Below are 9,240 nucleotides of genomic sequence, written 5' to 3'. Positions count from 1 at the left end.
TGTTTTCAGAGTGACGTTGCTCGGACTGCAAAAGCGTGGACCGTAGCTGAGATGGTGGACGTCGATACTGAAAACCGCAAGTAGAATCGGGCATTACAAGTCGGTGATGGCCACTGGTAACAATAATGATCAACATCTTGTATCTGTTTACACTTAGCCTACTTACCCTAACCAACCTTCAAAAGTGTTTTGAGGCCCGCACTTAGTTCTTATCGCAATTACCGGGTCGACGTTTGGTTTATGGGCCGCTGTCGTTTGAACGAGCTGACGACAAAAAGCAGTCAAGTTTGAAAGAGCAGACGACAGTTCGAACGCATGCGTAATGGGGTACGCGAAGCACCGCGTCTCGCGTCAACAAACCGCTCGAATGTCACGTTGTCGGCGTCTGTGTGAGTCTGCATACTCTTTTTCGCGTTGGAATTGTCGATTCTACGTCCTCACCGCAATGTCTTACCACTTTAATCGCCTAAGCGAAATTATGAAGGCTCGTTACGCCGCTAAACTTTCCGTAAATAATTTGACGTGCGGCGATTCATTCGCATGGACGCCGCAGAAGGGACGCCAAAACCATAATGAGATTCTTCCAGCTATTTTCGGTAGCGACGTCGCTCGTGTTGCAAAAGTGTAGAAAGTAGCGGCGATGATCGACGTCGATACTGAAAATCGGAAGCGGGAACAGACCAAGCGTAACAAGTCGGTGATGGCCATTGGTACCAATGATCAGCATCTTGTATCTACTGTTTACACCGAGCCTGCTTAAGTCTTTTGAGCCCTGCATTTACTTCTTATTGCAATCACCGGGTCAAAGTTTGGTCTATGGCCCGCTTTTGTTTGAACGAGCAGACGACAAAAAGCAGACGTTTGAAAGAGCAGACGAAGTTCGAACGATCAGGCGGCCGTGTGAATTTGAAGACGCACTGAACCCGTGGGTGGTTCGGACAACTTGGCGGTTTTCTCTCGTTTATGTTGGAACAAAGCAAATACATCTGGCGACCACAAAGTGTTGCCCGCACACGCAATCGTAGTTCGACAGCGTCTGGTTAGCCCTTTTCACGGCTACTATCCACGTTCTCGGACGAACGGAGGGGGCAAAAACACATGAAAACTGATCTTCAAACCTTTCCAGACTCTCTTGGTACAATCCGCGTCGCAGCATTTTGACGAGAAGGCAGTTTTTTTGTCTCGTTTCTTCCAAGGGAACACAGGAATGCAAGTCTGGCACGGCGACTTCTGCCCACCGCCCCAGACCGGAAGTGCGTCCGGCGCGCCACCACCGCGGCGTGACGTAGGAGAGTTGAGTTGGTGTATATATGGCGAGCACGAGGCCATTCCATGCTTTTATATGCACTGTAATTAACTCCTAAGTTCAAGAGCGCAACTAGGATTCAACGTCTAATACTGCGACGCAAAGTTGTACCAATCACGGCTCTCTCGGACGACCTACCAGACATAAGCTTCAGGTAAAATATGTGCCACTGAGGTAAACAAATAGATGTTGATTCGTACAAACACGGCGTCTTGTATGTTAATCTAGCCTTTCTTTGACTGTGTCGTTGAAATTAAATAACGGAATTTCTCTTTTTTGGTGCCTGAAAATGAAAGTGGTTTGTACGAATGAAAAAAAGCTATATAGTTACTTGTTTCACGCTTGAAATATTGCCTATTGCCAAAACAACGAGGAAAATATATTCTCAATTTAGCGGTTCGAACCAGTTCGAACCGTTATTTTTGCTCCCCGGAACTGAACCGAAAGCCGTGTACCTGAACCGAACCGATGAACATTCCGGTTCACCACTCTGCGGCCGGATGCAATGGACGCGCGCCCGAGGAAGCGTTGCTTCAGCCACAGCTGTGCCATTGAAGAAAGACAGCTTGGCAGGGCGCTAAAGATCCAGCAACGCTCTCGATGAAATATCGCTTGATTGTTTCTTTTCCGGGTGCCTTTCGCCAGCCGTTCATTCTCGCGCTTTCAACAGTTTCCGAAGCCTTCGAATCGAAGCAAATATTTCGCTCGACGCGATAGCGTCTGCTACAAGGAGGCGCGTCCGCCGAAATGAATTTGCACCCTCGCGGTCCGATTACGCCCTCTTGCAGGTCGGTGTTTAGGATAATCCCCGCTCGGCCCTCAAGCAGCCGCAGGTAGCTCGACGCTGGATATCTGATCTCGGGACGCTGAATTTCTGCATGTATTTAGATGACTCCAGGACCATGATTACGGCCGCCAGAGTCGTCCGCTCGGCGCGCTCAACCGTGGCGGTGCGCTCCTTGTTATTCGTTTATTTTATCTCCCCTATTTTATTTTCTCGTCGCGCTCCCAAGCCGTCGCGGGACGTATAACGACCGCGCACCGAAGCGATCCTCTTCTACGAACCGGGAATAGAAAGCACGAGGTCCCAGAAAAGAAAAAAAGAAAACGGAGAGCAGCAACGCCTTCGGAAAAGTCCGTCCGTCTGAATAGACGCCTTTCCGTTACGGGATTCACAATGAGAGACGCGCGGCGACGCTACGAGGACGAGCGTTGACCGCCGAACAGGTGCGTGCGGAGAAACGGTCCCACGCCGAGACAGTTGACCAACAATAAAGTTGCGCGCGCTCGTTGAATAATGATCGTCGAAGGTTTGACGGTCCGTGTCAGTCGCGGACGGTCCGCGATGGGTGGAAACGAGTAGTAACTCACCGCCGTTGTTGTTTTCCAGCAGCAGAACCGTGAGGAGTTGCGGCGAGGCGTTCTCCAAACACACGCACAACTCCTGGAAGGCCCCGAGTCCCTTTTGGGCGATCAGGTTGATAAACGTCTCGGTGCGCCTCGAAGGGTTGTTTTCGGCGCGCAGGCAGAGCTCTTCTTCGGCAGTGAACAGACTCTTGTGGCACAGTGACGGGAGAATTTTCAGCACGTCCAGCTGTCCTATTTTGTCTTTATGCCGATCCAAGAGGCCCGCGAGGGACTCACCTGTGGCCATGTTGTAAACTAACCTGAAGTTTGTGTTTGTCTGCCATTTTTTCTTCTTGTTTTGGTTTTTGTTTTTGGAGAGTGGCAAACTAGCGCCATCTCTCGTTGAAAATTAAAACCACGTTCGCGGCAGCCGCGGCGGCCATAGAGTTATCATAATGTACGCTAGAGGTTCAACTGGCGCTACTGGCGCTAGTGTGCTGAAGCAGACCGCAACCAGTCGAAAATTGTTCCTCAAGGTAGAAAACGGGACATCCCAGCGGGGAGGGATTGAGGGAGGGAGGGGGGGATTAAGATTGGGAGAACAGATTTAATTAAAAAAACTGGTCCCATATGAAACTTTACCCTATTGCACTAGGAGGCCCTGGAACAGTCACTCTCACATTTCAGTTCCATGCATAGAGTTATTATAATGCACGCGTTCCGTGCACCCATTTGGAATGTGTTTGTGAGCAAGAGCAGTTTTAAATTTTACTCTCTGGGTAAATATTGTTTTAAGTACCTACGGTAATTTTTGAAAACTATACTTGTAAAGAGTAGTCATAGTTTCGGTTTGCTTCAACTTGCTTGGTGCCAATTTCAAAATTATGCTCTCCTGCGAAAACGGGACATGGTTCTTTATTGGGACAAAAAGACGGGACGGCAGAAGCGGACCTCAAAAACGGGACTGTCCCGGTCTGGTCACCCTAGCGCTAATGCATTTCTAGGGGAAAAAGTGAGTGTGTTATCTCTCTGCGCTCGATCATAAGAGCAAATATCCCGAATAATTTCTACGTACTATAAATATAGGTAGCTTGGAACACTTTTCAGTCAGGCCGACGAAATAATTGGTTAGTTACGGCGCTTTTCTTTCAAATTCATTGCATTAAAAAACGGGTCTAAAACTGCCTCGTACATGAATTTTTATGCACTGTCGGACACTGTTAGCGCGCACACGACGTCGGCGCTTTTCAGCATGAGGGATGTACGTGCCAAACGAACGAAGGACACCTGGAAACTAACAGAGACTGCATCAGGGTGTAAGAAAGACAGGTGGGGAAACGGCCCATAGGTAGGGAGGCTCAAGTGAGGGTGGGCGCGACTCAAAACCTAGAGAGCGTTTGCAATTTAAAGAGCCACTCCGCTCAATTCCGAAGATTTCGGGATAACGAGTGATTTTGAATTAAAAAGCCCTACTAAAAGGCACTACGTCGTTTGCTTCGCGAAAAATGGGATATATATTTTGAAATCTAATTTTAAACACGAGCGGAAATCGAAACCGAAACTTCGGCTCCGTCCGGCAACATTGGCCTCGGGCCGCCAAGTACCTGGCTATTACGTGTACGAGATGTCACGTGATCCTCGACCCAACGACGGGCGGGATAGGGGCGGGCGTGCGGCAGGCGCGAGTGTCGTCTGCACCGCACTCTTCGCCACGTTTTGGTGTCTACGGCATTCGACGACGTCTGCACAACTGCGGCATAAGTCTGCGACTCTGCGCACGTGGTGTCCATAGTGTGGACGAAACTCCGAGAGGCAATAATCACAAACGGTGAGACGACGACGGTGGTTGTGACGCGGAAGACGGCGGTAACGGCGCGACCACCATAGAGTAATATACACCAGGTAAAGAGCGGACACTACCATAGGCCCCAGCGGCCCAGATAGACCAGTGACAGGTAGCGCTCCTAGCGGGCGGTACTAAGCATAATCTGATTCCGTTTTTGGTCAAGTTAGTTTCGGTTTCGGTTTGGGCATTTCTGCTCTGGTTCTCCGGTATCCCTCGCTCTCTTTCCTCCCCGCCTCGCTCGGCTCTCGGGACTCCCGAAACCGCAGTTTTTTTTTTTTTTTTTTTTTTTTAATACTGACGCATTTTTGCTTTATTTTTTACGATAGAGTCCATGCAAAATGTGTCAAACAATAGTTCAACTTACTTCACAAAGCAGAAGTATATATATTTCTTGTTCTTTTTCTATTGTAAAGGATTGAAGTTACACAATCGCCGCATTGACTCCTGACTGGTGGAGCATTTTGGGGTCAACAACAGTAAGTGGTTCGAACACATTTTATTGGACCACATTCATGTATACATGATTTACTTCAGAAGCTCTGTATGTTTTATACGAAAGAGATCGACACTCACAAAAATAAATGAATATGAAGGACTTCAGCATATCGTACACTTCGTAATAGATTCTTAGCGGAACGAAGTTAACAAAACCTTTCCACGGAAAATGTGCTGTATGATACATTCACTTTCACGCCGACTCGGGTACGGAAAGTAAGTGCAAAACTAAAAAATGACATCGCTATCATTACCAGTCATAAGAGTATAATAACAGTGCGAAGCACACGCCGGATAGTACAAATTCTCGATTTTCGGCAAACATAAAAAAAAAAAAAAAAATTGCATACCCTCAAACTCACTGCGGGCGAGCCATTACCAAACAATGAGAACCCCATTCGAAATCTGACAAGATTCAACGACCCTAAACATTCCCCGAAATTGTTCAGAAAAAAAAATATGGCTTCAGAAAAAAGCGGCTAATAAACTATAGACAGTGGATACAAAAGTGGATACATTTTCTTTCAAATATTTTTAGCCTCTATACACAATTTTCTATCGAAATTTTGTAGAAAGTGGACAAATATTTTTGTTAGGGAGCCGTGATACACATTCGCTGGTAAAAGGGGAAACAATTATTTGGAGAGCAAGCACTTTTTGTTTTCGGTTTGGCAACCGCCTCTGTTAATACACTATTAACAGTTAAACCTGTCTCGTTGCTTACTAGCCACTGAAGAGTGCAACCGAACTTTGTCCAAAGTCCGGTTAAGAAATCAAACATGTCAACACAAGCGTATTCTGCAAAACAATTTTAAAAACCCTTTGTGGTACTCTTCTGGGCAAAGGCTAAAACCACCCAGACCTCAAAGTGTGCTATACAAGGCGGCACACACTCCTCGAACATGTGTCACACTCTCTATTATGGGAAGAAAGTGATTTTCTAGTTGCTGAATGAAATGAAAGGCAGCCTGTGATGGTACTACTAAGTTCCCGAAGAATTTTCCAGGCACGTGGTATGCTTTAGGAACAAGACAGTACTGGTGAGGCCTGGTCAAGTTATTAGACTCATCCGATAGCAGCTGAGAACAGCCACAGCTGTAAGTTGTCTGTTCAAGCAAAAGCTTGATCAAATAGCCCCAAACGTAATAAAAAAGTGGACGAGTCATCAATTATGTTAGACCACTGATGTCTGATGCCAGCTCAGAAATATCCTCTAGTGGCGGGAAGTTATCAATTGGAAGACATTCCACAATGTCTGAAATTAAACTTTCATGGGGCGAAGATATTTGCAACTCCTTTAGGAGGTCAGCCTTGACATCCTCTACGTTTTCATTGTCCAACAGTTTGAACAGTTTCTTTATCGAGAGGTGTTTTAGTCCTGAGGTGAACTGATGCACATTTGGGTTTGTGTTGCATGCAGCCCAGCATTTGTCGTATATAGCTCCAAAAACGTTCTCAAGTGTGTCTTGCTGCAGGCGTCGTGTAACTAAGAACTTAAAGTCATGGCTGCTTGAAAGCTCATCCCAGAGCATGTGGACACTTTTTATAGTAACTTGCCACCCAATGATGGCTTATGGCTGCCTCCTACTTTGAAACTGCCATGCTGAAATCTATCCGAGTTACAGGTGGAGAAAATCAAGTATTTCAGATTCTCCCTTCAGAATGGCATGACGCAACTTCTGCCCTGTCTTCTTGAATTTTTTAGCTATTTAGACAATCAAAACGTATGCACATCCTATCACAGAAATAGGCTGTAGCCATGGCTGCCTCAGGAAGTTCCTTGGCATAAACAAGGGATATGATTGCAAGAAAGAGTGAGGCACTCAGTACCTGTGGGGCACAATTTTCTTCCATGTTACAGAAAGGTTATTGAAAAAATGTGCCTCTCAGTAAGTTTCGGAGCCAATTGCAAGCTCATCTCATGGATAGAACAATAAAGTTCAACAATAGAAGACCACTCAATGACCTCATTTCCAATGCAAAGTTTGTGGGCGTGGAGATTGCTCTTGGTTGTTTTGGGAAGGTGCGGAACATCAAAGACAAAGTAAACGTGTTCGTTGTCAACTTCAAAAAATGGCTTATCAACACACACACCAAGCTTACGTTTGAAGCCCCCTAACCACAGACCACAGCCTTTACTGTGAAGCCAACAGTTTTAAGCTCCCGAATGAAAGAAATGAGGAGACTGCGTTAAACAGAAGACGTTGTTGGAGTGTGCACAACAGTGTATGGAAGGGGCTAAACGCACCTCCTGGAAATTTCAGACAGGATAACAATTAACCAAGGCTCTATCTGCAATGTTAGAGGTTCAACACCGTACTGTAAACCCATGGACAATGTCGTGTGCAGGGTCGTAAATTAAATTCTTTTTTTTAAACAATCTCATCGAAAATCAACATGCACACACGTTCAAGTGCAGCCAGGCAGCCCAGCAGAAACAAGAGCGCGAGAAGCTCGAACCGATCGGCTCCACGAATTCACGCCGAGCATGCGAGCACGCGGGCGGTCATGCGTCACCTTGATTGATGCAAAGTCGACCGAACATGATGCAGCAGAAAGCACAGATGGACGGCACGCACGGCACAGACGAACGACGCAGGGACGAGCAGAGGCCATGCAGAATGATGCAGAGGCGACGGCGTGCAGGCAGTGGCAGGCAGGCAGGCCATGGCAGGCGCCATTCATCACGTGGTTTTTGTGACGTATTTGATTTAAACTATTTAGTCGTTTTAAGTACTTCAAACAATTTTAAAGCATTGCCATTTAAAAAATAAATACTTTTCACAGAAACAGTTTTCGTTAATTTTAACCAAATTGCAGAAAAGCGCCACGTAGCGGAGGGTATTAAACGCACTATCTGGGCCGCGAATCGGCTCCTGTGTCCTCTCTTTACGTTTACTATATTACTCTATGGGACCACGGCGGGCGGTTGGTCGGCTCCCAAGAATCGCGCTGCGCAGGCGCGCACGCCAATCACATAGACACCGCTGAGCGCCGAGAGGCAACGTTGGTGACGTCATGCGCTACGCTCGATCGGAGAAGTAAAACAAGCAAAAGGGGGCCATGATGATGACGTTTAGCTCAATGTTGGCTCCGCCTATGCCGTAGCCTTGACTGCGCTGTTGGTTGCGCCTGAATTCGCCCGCTCGGCTTAGCCGGTTTCGGCAACTTGGCGAGTTGCAAAGTTTGCCGGACCGTTTAAAGGGGCCCTGCAACAACTTTTGTACTGGTTTTTATTTTGCACCGAACCTGAGCGCACCGAACGTACTAACTTAATGAAACTTTTCTTTTCACGAAATTTCTTTTATTTTAAAAGTTATAGGCAAATTAAAATTACAAAAACAAGCAAAAAATAACCTCCCTTGTGACGTCCTTGGTTGCTTCAAAGTGGCCGTGAACTAGACAAGGGGTTGTGAGCTTATCGAGCGCTCACGGCTGCCGCACTCTGTGTCGACGGCGCGAGAGGGCGCCACTAAAGCTTGCTTTGGATAAAGTGTATGCAGCGGGCAGCCAGAGCGGCTGTCATTGCATTTGCTGCGAGATTAAATACTAATTTGGCATGACACTTCATTGGCCACAAACGACAGCAAAAACGGGGTAAAGATCAGTTCAGAATGGGATCCACTTTGCGCTGCCATACCGCAAAACGGACAAACCGCAAGACAAAGCTTCTCACCGAAGGCCTTCGGAACGCTCGGAGCCGGTAGGATCTCCCTGTCCATACGACCGCAGCACCGCCGCGTACATCCGGGACCTTTCCGTGTCGGCACCTGATCACACTACTCTTTTCTAGTATGCGCCGCCTTTTCCACCGCTTGGTGGCCGGTATGTCTGCGGGTCATTTTTTGTTTCCATACTTTATGAACTGCATTCGTTTCTTTTCTGATCTAAAATACTGAACAAAAACTACTTTTATAAATAATTGAAACGGTTCGCGCCACTTATATTTTGTATTTCGACTAAAAAGAAGCTTTTAGCGGCTCTGACCAGTAGTAAGCCCAGGACCAAAGACGTCACATTTTGCGCGCTTTCGGTACCGCGGGTCGCCCTCGTCGGTGGAAAAGGTTTCCGCGCCGTCCGGTTAAAATATGACGCATTGATATTTAGTTACTCTCTCCGTGCCCGCTGGCTTGCCCGAACCCTGAGGGACGTGGAAACCGCAAAAAAGGTAGAGGCTTAAATATGATTGCAGGGCCCCTTTAAGAAACATTTAGACAGAACTGCGTCGTAATATTTGACGTGTGGT

This window comes from Ixodes scapularis, unplaced genomic scaffold, assembly GCF_016920785.2.
Source record: "Ixodes scapularis isolate PalLabHiFi unplaced genomic scaffold, ASM1692078v2 PGA_scaffold0__279_contigs__length_252992795, whole genome shotgun sequence".
NCBI lineage: Eukaryota > Metazoa > Arthropoda > Arachnida > Ixodida > Ixodidae > Ixodes > Ixodes scapularis.
This window is presented reverse-complemented; position numbering follows the sequence as displayed.